This window comes from Mirounga angustirostris, unplaced genomic scaffold (genome assembly GCF_029215605.1).
Source record: "Mirounga angustirostris isolate CCGP_5_RB_7025 unplaced genomic scaffold, mMirAng1.0.hap1 SCAF_4, whole genome shotgun sequence".
Classification (NCBI taxonomy): domain Eukaryota; kingdom Metazoa; phylum Chordata; class Mammalia; order Carnivora; family Phocidae; genus Mirounga; species Mirounga angustirostris.
In genome coordinates, this window is record NW_026991712.1 from 116,923,668 (window position 1) to 116,935,944 (window position 12,277).

General features: G+C 38.6%; 1 non-coding gene across 1 annotated transcript; it reads left to right on the plus strand.

Annotated features, from left to right (window-relative positions):
• The first annotated feature begins 866 nt into the window (after window positions 1-866).
• On the plus strand, window positions 867-1,009 carry LOC123860567 (U4 spliceosomal RNA). Its single transcript, XR_006794713.1, has one exon. It is a non-coding gene; the product is annotated as a U4 spliceosomal RNA (small nuclear RNA).
• Window positions 1,010-12,277: the final 11,268 nt, after the last annotated feature.

A 12,277-nucleotide genomic window follows, 5' to 3' on the forward strand; every position in this document is an offset into this window, starting at 1 on the left:
AGGAAGTATGACAGGATGCCAGACTTGGGATGATCAAGAGTTTGGGTGACAGTCACAGAGGCATCTGGCCCTGTTCTTGGGAAGGGAAACTGACTCCAGTTAACTGAAGCAGAAAAGGAATGCATTGGAAAGGATATCAGGGATTTCATAGAATAGCCAGGAAATCTTGAGAACAAGGCTCAAAAAATAGGCAGGAGCCAAAGGATACTTGGCGGCAAATTCTATAGAGAATGCCACAGAATAGTCAATTTGGGAAGCTACTATTGAAGCTGCTGCCAGTGGCTACTTGCCCCTGGATCTCTGGACAATCCACCCACAACTAGTGCCAATAACCACTCTTGGCCCCTCCATCTCCATGTTGAGTCTGGGTCATGTGCCTATTACCCAGCATCTGGGAGGAGAGAAAGGAATTCCCTGTCTCTCTTCACCTTGATTTCCCCTCCTTTGGAATTGCCCTCGAATGTTTGTGTGCTGGGTAGGCCAATGGACACATACCTGACGCATGCCCGCCTCAGGCCTCCCCATCATGTGACTGTATGCTGCTTGGAATGCCCACACCGATCCCTGTCCACAGCCCCTGACACTGAGATTTCCTGCTTCACAATGACTATTGCTGGTTTCCGTCATCAGCATCACTGTTCACATAACCTTGCCCTTGCCTTTGCTCTGACTCCGGGCCCCTGTGGGAGTCCCACCGCTCCTGTGGCTGTTGCAGGAGCCATCTCATGGTGAAAGAGTTTTTCCTTCCTGGGAATTATGTGTTGACTCAATCAATCTTAGATAGTTAGGCTTTAAGTCTCCTTTGGCTCAGGAATTGGAAGGAGAACATTTGAGTGATCACTTTCAACCTCGAAAGTGTTCCAAAAAGCTTTGTGCAGTGGCAGTATCGTACCCAATGAGGTTTATCCGAGGCGTGATTATTGCTAATTGAAACTATTAAAAAGTTTAACGAATTCAATACAGTTCAACAAATAATGATAAAGCACCTCGTAAGTACCAGCTCTTTGTTAGTAACTGGGGATATAGAGAGGAATAGGTACAGTCTCTAATGTCAGGGACTGTGCAGTTGAGTTATGAAAACAAATACGGATTTTTAATGTAGCTGTCTTTACTTAGTCAGCCCTCTTGTTACCTCTGAAATCTCTCTTGGTTAAAAGATCTTACCAGAAAGCAAACGTAGTGGCACATATTAATGAGTGCTTACTATATGTCAGCCAGGGTCCTAAATGCTTTGCATTTAACTGACAATTACTGCAACAACCTTTTGAGAGATCATTATCCCCATCTTACAGATGAGGAAGCTAAAGCACAGAGAGATTAAGGAATTTATTAAATAGCTGGTAAGTGGTGGAGCTAGGTTTTAAGCTCCAACACCTTTGCGCCTATCTGAAAACTGTGTTCTTTCTATTGGTAGAAAAAACCCAGATCCTGAAGTTGTTCTTTCTTACCCCTTTAGACTCATTTCCTTGTTTTCTAAATCATCTACTAACCAGCATGCATATTTAAAAATTTACTACATATTTAAAAATTACTTTTTAGATCTATTAATTTGAATTGATGTATTGCCAAAAATCTCTAAATAAAAAGATAGCAGTCTGCTGTACCATCAGCAATTGGCCTCATTAGAACAACAACAAAGATCTCTATTATGATTCCTGCCACCCCATGATGCTTAGCAAAGTGTTGGATATAAAGTAGATGCTCAATAAAAGCTTTTTGATCCAGTGATTATATATGCAGGGGTACGCAGCTAATACATTCTATGAAACCAGGCCTCTCCTCAGCCCCTTGGGATTGAAACTTACAGAAGTTGTTAGAAGGATGAAATGAAAGAAGTAGTTTGAATGTGATGCTTGGCAGCTGGATGATCCTGCTTCCTGCTGGGTGTCTTGTTTTGGAAAAGTGAAGACCACCCACAAAGGGTCACTGGGCAAATGCCCAAATTCTGAGTGAGATAGAGTGACCTTGGATGGAATTAATCTTATGTAAGCAGGACCACACTCATTAATCATTCACAATAAGCTCTTATTTATGAACTAATTTCAAATAGACACATTGAATCCATTTTCCCAAGCAAAAATGTAGTTGAGTAAATCACAAATAGCTAAATTATAGTTTTGGCACATGTATGCCATTTTTTTTTCATATTTGGAATTATTTGCCTCCTAGAGTAACCTAATACATTGGGAACACTCTGCACAAAACTATAGAGAATGAGTGTTTATAGAGACTTACATCTGATTTACATTTAAGGAACATAAAACTAATTGCAGAGAGACAGCTACTAAAACATTAAACCTAGGAGACAGCTACATATGAACGCTTGTAAGAATGCCGATACGACTCCTCGAAATTGAGACCTTCGAAATTAATTTCCACTACTAGAAATAAGGGTATCTTAAAATGTCCTCAGTGGACACAGATATATTGTAAACGATTCCAGACAAAGTAGCTGTTATATGAGAACATCTTTCTAATATGAGATTAAAATCTGGAATTGCAAGTGGTAATAAATATATCCATCTATATTAGTACAAAAAGAAGTGACAGTATTTTCAGAGCAATAAGCAGGTAGACAGCTAATGGTCAGTGCCTATGATAAATTGCCTTGTCGTTATTGTAGTCTCTTTGATTTTCACTAAATAGCCTAATTTTTCTTTTTCCTATTACTGCATATGTATATGAAGAAAAGATTCCCCTCCAATGATATTATTTTTTAAGCCATCTGAAATAAAATGCCTAAAAAAAATACCCTTCCAAACTTCCGTTATGGAAGTTAGCACACCTAGTAGTCTTTTATGATGCAAAATTCTCTAACTTGGAAATTATATATTGCTTTAATATTTTCATTTTCAAACATTTTGGAGCCTTCTTTTAGTAGTAGTTTCATGTAGCAACAGTTACTCTGAAAAGTAATAAAAGTAATATTTTTATGTGTTGAGAGTGTTATATTATTCAACTCCCATGTACTGTGCATAACCCTTTAAATCATTTGCATCCATGTGCGTATGCTGTGTATGTGTATGCACACACATAATGACCTGTTTTCTCTGAGTGCTGTTTGTGGGTTTGCTGTTTTGTCATGTCTTTGCTGTGATGTTGTCTGTGAAGGTTTAAATGAAATTTATAGCATGCATCATGTATTGTAAGTTTGTCTGTCATATAATAATCAGCATGCAAAAAAGCCACATATTTGGGCTGTATATTTAAGCCTTGTAAGTAATCATATACAAAACAATGCAAAAATGTGAACATTGTATGGCAATTAATAACATCTCTGCCAGTGTAAATACGTTTTTTTCCCCATAAATCATTTCCAGCTTGTCAAAATGGATCTGTGCTGGCAAAGAAACAGGGTAATGTTTCAATTTTCTCCATCTGGCAAGAAATTTTCTGTTAGATTTCCTCCTTCCCTTTTTCAGTTACAGAATTTATATGAGCAACTACATATAGTATGATTAAGAAAGGGTGCGGTGTGGTAGGATACAGAACAATGCTGAATATTAGGAGCTTGACTCTGAATAACTGCCCCAAATTGTACATTCATGTCACATGTGCATATAACAGAAAATATTTGGTTGTTGAAGCATAAAAATGATTCCCTTTGTAGCAAAACATTGCTCTCATTAAATAAAGCGCAACTTTCTTTTAAAATGTTTTCCCGTAAGGACTTGAATCTATTTTAACTTGTTTGGAATAATTTTTTATACTGATTGTGGACACATTTAAATCTTAAATATTTTTATCATGTCACTTGAGAATATTGTAGAAATTCCAGTAGCAAATACACACACACATACACACACACACATTCCCAATGTGGATCTTAGGAAAGAATTTACCCTTTCATGACCCAGTATTCAAAACAAAACTCAAGAAAGCAAGCACACTATATATACATTGCGCTTATAGGTCTCCAGCAGTAGCAGAGTGGTAGTATTTTTAAGCACAAAGGTGTATATAAACTACTCTGATCATGTGGATATGAATCCATTCACAAGCACCAAAATGTACCTGTTTTCATGTAGTGACAGGTAATTTCCAATTTTCTTTTCTTGTTAATATCAAAATGTTCTCAGGGCTTATAGAGTGTATTCTGTGTAATCATTCAGTTCTATATAGCATGAGCAGGCACAGGTTTGATAAAGTAATATATATTTGAGTACGTGCGTGTGTCTTATGAGAAACTAAGCACAGTATGCTAGGCATGCCGATAGCTGTCTGTGGAGCATTCTTTTCTAGATATCTCTGCATTTGGAAGGGCACAGAAAACTCATTTATACCCAGTTTGGGGTTACACTGTTAGGTGTCTTGGGAAGCTCATTTTTCTCTTCAATTTTTAAAAAATGGTAGTTAATTTGTATTAGTTCAGTAATTGCACCCGAGTAAGGAAGGGGTGGGAGGGAAGGGAAATGTGCTGGGTAATGGTTTGGAGAATTCATAGGCAGGTAATCAATGATCGTAGGCACAGACCTCCAGATAAACTTGTACAATGAGTGAACTGTGAGCGTTTTCCTCAGGAGGGTGATCAGTGCAGCATCTTTGGGTCACACGAGCAAACCAGCTCACGCATTTTTTGTGTATGACTTTATCCATCATGTAGGTCATTGAAGAGGTGGCTCCAGTGTGTTGATATTAATCACCTAGAGCCAGGGTGTTTCAGTTGTCACTTAGCCTTGCTGCGGATAGTTTTAACTGCACATATGGAACATTATTTGTCATGCACTCTTCTGAGACCCCTAGAATGTCAGGACACAACAGATGATTAAAGGATTGAGAAGCAACCTTCACTCTGAATATCTTTGTCTTAAATTGTCAGATCAGGGTTTTAATGCAATTTGATGGTTTAGTTTTCTTTCACTTAAGTTTTATGGGCACATGCCAAAAATAATTTGTATAAAACTTCACCTGAAAAGTAGCCAGGAACAAGGGATGTGGAGTTAAAGTATAATCAAGCAAATGGTTTCTTCCTCACTCCCCACCTGATTTCTTCCCTTCCCCACCCCCCCCCCATCCATGGGAGGATCTATTACTCAACCTAAGGCTTTTCTCACTCACCTTTATTTGGGATTAACTCTTCACACAGAGGGAGAGTACCCTCACTTTTTACTGATCTTATTTAAATATGATTCCCTGTTTCCTTCATTCCATTATTGCCTTCCATTCACAACAGTCTACGTGCGTATAGCTTGTGTAGGATTCCTCAAGCTGAGCAACAAGTGAATTCCTGGAGCTACCTGCACATCCATTCCTCAGAAGCAAGACAGAATTCCCTGTTGACATAATGGAAAGTGTGTATTTTAAATATTTCTACAAACAGATATCTGGGTCCAAAAAAATTCAATACAATCATACCGAAAAGTGGATCAAATATCTCAGTATTACCAACTTTAAAAGAAAAAAGGAACAATATTTGTACTGCATTAAAACAAAATTGCAAAAATTTCTGAACCGAACAGCCAAGGAAGTGTGATTATCACAGTGTGAGGCAACCCTGGAGCACGCGGGGCGTGGGGAAGCTGACGTGAGGGTCATCTACCTCAGCCTGGGAGGGGCCATTTTGCTGTTTCAGGCTGTTACCTGGAGAGCAGCAGGGAATGGAGAAGGGACACTTGGTCGGCCTCTGGGCTTCTCAATAAAGTTTAATCTCTTGCTTCCCTTTCCCTGTGGTTGGACAGCAACTGTGTAAAATCTTACATTTTTAAAAGGTCAGATTCCCTCCCCTGTTTAGAAAGGTTTTGACTCTCACTTGCCAGAGGCAGTATTAGGCCAAAAAGGTTCTCGTGGTTCCTTCCAGCTCCTAAATGCTGTTGATTCTTCATCTTCCTTAGTCTGTCTTTGTTATCTGTAAACTGGGAAAACTGATTTGTATTGGTTTGTCAAGTCTTAAGGAAAGGTTCTTCCTCCATCCAAGCTAAACAGTCTTTCCTTTACCCTCATGCTGTTGATTGCGCTTGTGGAACCAAGAAAGAGAAACCAGCAGCTGCTTTTCTTCTAGGTTGGGGGCTACTGACAAAAACTTGTTTGGGGAGGCCCTCCGGGATTTATAATTATGACACTCTCTCATTTGAACAGTCCAGAAGTTATCACAGACAATGGGCTGGTTATTGTGGGCCCATATACTTAAGAAAGTTAAGCTGCATTTTCCTATGAGGAAAGTAAAATTAAGTGAAGGATCAAGTTATGAAGAAGTAGAATGTTTAATGAACTCGGGAGCCAGGGCTCCCTGCGTCATTTCTACACGTGGCTTTAGTGCTTTGTTGGGACAGACCTCCCTAGGACTCTACAGAGGATGGGAGTCGGTATTGTATTTTTATAAATGGCAAGTTGACATTCATCTGGAGCAATTGAAAAGATAGAAGCTAGAAAATAACATGATCTGGTAAGACTTTAGTGATATTCCTCCTTATGGCATAATTTTATTTTTTTCCACTATGTTTAATCATAGCCTGAAGGTATAATTTCTAGTCTTGCCAACTACCTAAGAGGTTCAGATTATCTAAGGAGAGACTATGAGATTGATCCTGTTTATCTATTTTTCACTTTTACCAGTAGGAAACTGAGGCATGGAGTACCTACATAATTTGCTTGAGGTCAGTGGTTTAAGACCCTTCTAGAGCATACTACCTAAAGGCAATAGAGCAGAAAATTTACAAGCCTAGGCTTTGAAGTCAGACAGACCCAGATTCTGACTTTAGCACTTAGTAACTCCCCAAGCCTTAGTTTCTTCAACTATAATCTGGAAGAGTAACACCTGTCTTACAGGATTATTATGTGCATAAATAAAATACATATTGGCATAACTATTGGTATATAGTTGTTATATGTAGTTATATTTATTAATATAGTTTTCTCACCTACTGTTATTTCATTTAAATTATGCTGCTGATTTACTAGACTTGACTGATCTATTAATAGCATCTTTTCATTCTTAATAATATTAATTAGAGTAAAAGAAGAAAAAAGAATTAAACTTAATTTCCCCTAGAGTCCTAAGGGATTTGTGTGGGTCAATTTATTAATGAAATGTGAAGAACATTTGGCAAACCCACCAAATGAGACAAGCATTGTAAAGAGCCTTTAGAAAGAATTGGTATCTAATGTTAATGTCTGTGGAATGGAACTGTCATGGGATAATGGCCTTTTGATGGTACAGAAAATACCAAGGCTAAGAGAAGACATTTATTTTTAAAGCACTAGACAATCACCTTTGGACAGTGTCCTTCCACCAAGTCTTTATTTCTAATAGACCAATAATTGATATGGATATAATTATTTTTCTTGATGGATCTGATATCCGGGCAATGGCCTTGCTCACTCTGTACAGTCATTGAGGTGCTGCATCTTCACTGGTCACCAGAACGAACCTTTTATCCTGTATTCTCTCCAGTCAGAATTCTGAGTACCTGATTTTTTTTCTCTCAATACCGAGTGCAACACTGTATTTTTTTCTCTCAATACCAAGTGTAGCACCCTAGTATATCACTAGTGTAACCACAGACTCAGGGTGTCAGCTTGCCTGCCTCACCTCATTTCAGGCAAGCTGTAACCCTGAGCCTTGTGGTCACCCTAGTGATCTAACCATCAACTCAGGTATTTTTTAAGTCTCTTGCAAACAAAAAAATCTGTGTTTTATGTGTGTGTATGCACATGTGTGATGCAGTAAATAATTTCAATGTGGAGAATCAGATTTGTAGCAGACTATGATCTTTACGGTAAACTTGAAGTATAAAAACTCAAACTCTGTGAAAGTTTCATGGAACTATTTCTGTTGAAGAAAGTATTTGTAGTTGGATAATAAAATCAACTGTACGGTTGATTCTGTATGCCTCATGATGTCAGAGTCCCTATTATCCAGAGGAAACCATCGTGTGTGCATGTGTGCCCTAGTGCATGTGACAGGCAGACATCCGGCACCTTGACTGGTTATTGTTGTTCTTTCACGGAGAGTAATGAAAGCCTAGTAGGATGTCTCTGATTTGTTATTATTCATCTTGTTTCAAGGAAACATGAGACAAGGTTGATGGTTTAGACTGACTTTTTATTCACTAGGAGTGTGGTAATTTCAGCTGCATGTTATCTTGAATGTATGCATTTCAACTTAATGGATTTCTCAAGGGTCAAGTTATGGCCTTGCTACAATGAAGTTCACCCCATAGTACTACAGAATAGTACTACAAAGAAAAGAAGGCCTTTGACCTTCTTTTCCAGGCCTACCCATAAACTCCAGTAGAGCTCAAATGGCAAGAGCAAGATTTCATCTTTTGTCTCCTGTCCTGAACTTCTCTGATACATGTCTTGAATTTTTATTCAAATTACTTTGGGTTTTAATTTATTCAGTCAAATGTCAACCAAGTGTTGTTTATCCTGTGGATTACATTCATGCTCACTGCAGAATTCTCTAACATTTGATTTCTAATTATTTTCTTGTTTATCCATGTGGTGGGATGTTTTGAATATTACCTTCTGACCACTGACCAGTTGGAATTATAATTTTCCCTCTTTTCTAAGCATCTGGTAGTAAAATTTGGCAAGCATGTAGTCTTAGCAGATCTAATGACTGCATTGCCACAGCTTTTATTCCGTATAGCACTGTCTTCCTTAGGTATTTATTGTACTTAAACAAGCCAATGCATTTTGGCTTTTGGAGTTGAGCCTTGTACACAATATACAACTGCAGCCTTTCTAAGCTTTCTGAACATAAGACAAAAGGGCCTTGAGGTACACCTCCAAAGAATGTGAAACTAAAAGAAAGAGTTGACTTAAAACACTGTGAAGCTGGTTTTACAAGAGAGATTCACCTCGAACTCCTGCTTTTCTTTTCCACTATCTTCCATTCTATTTTTAAACTTGTTTCCTTCTACCCTCTTCTGAGCCCAATTCTCTTCCTTCTCCCATGCAGATAATTGAATAGTACTGAACCTCTCCTCTGTCCCTGAAAACCGGCTGACTTAGACTTGGGATGGGAAGAGAAGCATGATATTGGGCAAAGACAGTGCAGACATTTGAAAAAGGCATTAAATCAAAGAAGAGGGGATCTAGTTCTATCAGAGTGAAGAAGTGAGCACAGTCAATGGCACAGAAGATAAAAGTCCAGAAAAAAAAAAAAACACCAAAAAAACAAAAAAGTTTAGCATGGTTAGAGAGTACACAGGGGCAAAGTAGAATAGGAAACCTGAAAAGAAAGGGTAGGTCCAGATTATAAAGACTCGGATGCTATGCTAAGAATCAAGCATTAGCATCTGGTAAAGGAAAGTTGATGGAGGTTTCCAAGCAGATTTGGAATACAATTAGGTTTATTATTTTAAGGAGTCTTTGGGAGCACCTGGGTGGCTTAGTCAGTTAAGTCCAACTCTTGGTTTCAGCTCATGTCATGACCTCAGGTCATGGGATTGAGCCCTGCATTGGGCTCTGGGTTCAGCAAGGAATCTGCTTGAGATTCTCTTTCTCCCTCTTCTCCTCCCCACATCCGTCTGCATGTACTCTCTCTCTGTCTCTCTCTCAAATAAATAAATAAAATCTTTTTTTTTTTTTAAAGATTTTATTTGTTTTGAGAGAGAGAAAGATAGAGACAGAGAAAGCACAAGCAGGGGGGAAGTCAGAGGGAGAAGGAGAAGCAGACTCCTTGCTGAGCTGGGAGCCCAACATGGGGCTCGATCCCAGGATCTGGGGATCATGACCTGAGCCAAAGGCATGTGCTTAACCATCTGAGCCACCCAGGTGCCCCTTAATAAATAAAATCTTAAAAAAAAAAAAAGAAGGGGTCTTTGGAAACAGTTTGAAGAATGGGCTGAAGAAAGAAAAGGCTGAAAACCATCTTTAAGAAGATGTTATAATATACAAGGTCAGAAGGGATAAGGGCCTAAAATAATGGGACAGAAGAGACCAGAATTGAGAGATGTTTTTAGTGTTAGGGTGGACAAGATATAGTGACTCATTAAAAATTGGAAGAGAAAGAGATGTCAGAATCCAAGATAGTTCTGGGTTAGTGGATATATTAGTTTGTTGAGGCTACTGTAACAAAGTACTATAAACTGGGTGACTGAATGATAGAAATGTATTTTCTTGCAGTTTGGAGGCTAGAAGTCAGAGATCAAGGTGTTGGCCATACTCTCTCTGAAAGCTTTAGGGAAGGATTTGTCCCACACCTCTCTCCTAGCTTCTGGTACTTCTTTAGCTTGTATAGCATAATTCCAATTGTTATGTGGTGTTCCCCCTGTGTATGTGTCTGTCTTTTTACATGGCATTGTTTTTTTTTTAATAAATACACCGATCATATTGTTTAGGGTCTCACCCTATTCCACTATGACCTCTTCTTAACTAATTATATCTGTAATGACCCTATTTCCAAAACACATCATATTCTCAGGTACTATGGGTTAGGACTTCAACATATCACTTTTTAGGGGACACAGTTCAACCCATCACAGTTTGCTCTCAAGACTTTGGCATAGAAACCCTTCCTGAGTTTCTGGCCAGCCTGGCCTGCCCCGTAGAATTCAGATTTCAGACTGCAACATCAACTCTTACCTGAATTTTCAGCCTGCTATCTTGCCTTATGGATTTTGGACTTATCAGCTCTCACAATTGCATGAGACAATTACTTAAAAGCCCTTGATATAGATATAACTACACCTGTAGTTGTAGATATAAACGTAGATCTCCTATTGGCTCTCTTCCTCTGAAGAACCCTGACTAAGATAGTGGGGGAGGCTGAGTGCTTATGGAAGGGTGGGGAAGACTTGGAAAAATCAGAGGGACAGTTAAACTCTTGAGAACAGAGCAAAATTCAAGCCGAGAAAGAAGTAAAAAGAAAGGAAGGAAGGAAGAAAGGAAGGAAGGAAGAAAGAAAGGAAGAGGTTCTAGGATATAACTTTATGACTCCAGTATTATTTCTATATCAACTTGCAAGTTCACAAATAGAGCTAGGCCCAACTAACCTTTGCTTTCCACATGAAGAACAGTGTTCTAAACAAATTGAAAATATTGGTTAGGCCATACGAAATTACCAACATTTGGCAATTTATTATTTTATTACCAACAATGCTGGTAATTTCATGTAATTAAACCTAATATAAATTTGATTATTTACTTGTGTGGAATCTGCTTAGAAATGCAAGCTGTTTTCTTGAATACCCTAGGACCGAATCCGTTGTGTGACAGTTTGAGAGAGGTGTAGTCTGTGGAGTCAGGTGTTAATGTTTGTCCTGGTTAGGTAGGAGCCTTGTGGGTGGGCCACCTGGTTGGCACGTTGAGGAATATCCGCTTAAAGGCAATAGCTAACAGTAGCTCATAGTTACCAAATGCAAAAACTGTGAAACACAGTACCGGTCATCACACTTATATTATCCCTATTCATTTCTCACAAAACACTGTGAAATAGGTACTATTATAATTGGTATTTTACAGTTAAGGAAACTGAGGACTAGAGAAGAGTGACTTGTCCTAAATGGTGGAGCCAGGAATTGAGTCTAGGCAAGTCTGAAGAGCCTGCGCCCTGGTACCTTAAGTAATATAGTTCTGATACGGCAGGTGGTACCCGAGAACTGCTTCAAATGGGAATTGGAGTCCAACGTCCATGGACATGAGTAGGGCAGGAAACAGAAGCTAATGAGGCAGAGGGTCGGGTACCAGGAGTACCAGACAAATTTCATTAAGTAGTTTTTCTGCTGCTTCTACTATGAGGCTTGCTCTTCATCTATTCATTCAAAAAATACTTATTTATTTATTTATTTAATTTAATTTAATTTTTTTATTCTTATGTTAATCCCCATACATTACATCATTAGTTTTAGATGAAGTGTTCCATGATTCATTGTTTGTGCTCAAAAAATATTTATTAAACAGGATTATGTGGCAGGTATTGATCTAGATATGTGGGGATCACCTTTGAACAGAACAATAAAGATCTCTGCCCTTGAGTAGCTGTAATGGTAGATGGGGAGACAGAAAGTAAGCAATAAGCCTAATACAAAGAAATTTTATAGCATGTTAGAAGGCTATATGTGTGCAGTGTAAAAAATAAAATAATAGATGAGTGGTAAGGTGGGAAGTAGGCAAGTTTCGGCACTGCATAGCATGGGGAGGGCCATCTTTAGTGAGAAAGTATAATCCGAGCACAGCCTTGAAGAAAGTGAAGGGATTAGTCAGGTAGATATCAGAGAGAAGAACATTCTCATCAGGGTAAAGGCAGTAAGGCAGGAATATATCTGGCTTGTTCTAAGAACATGCAGAGTGAGGAAGTAGAGGGAGAAAAGGGGTAGAAGAGTGGAGATGA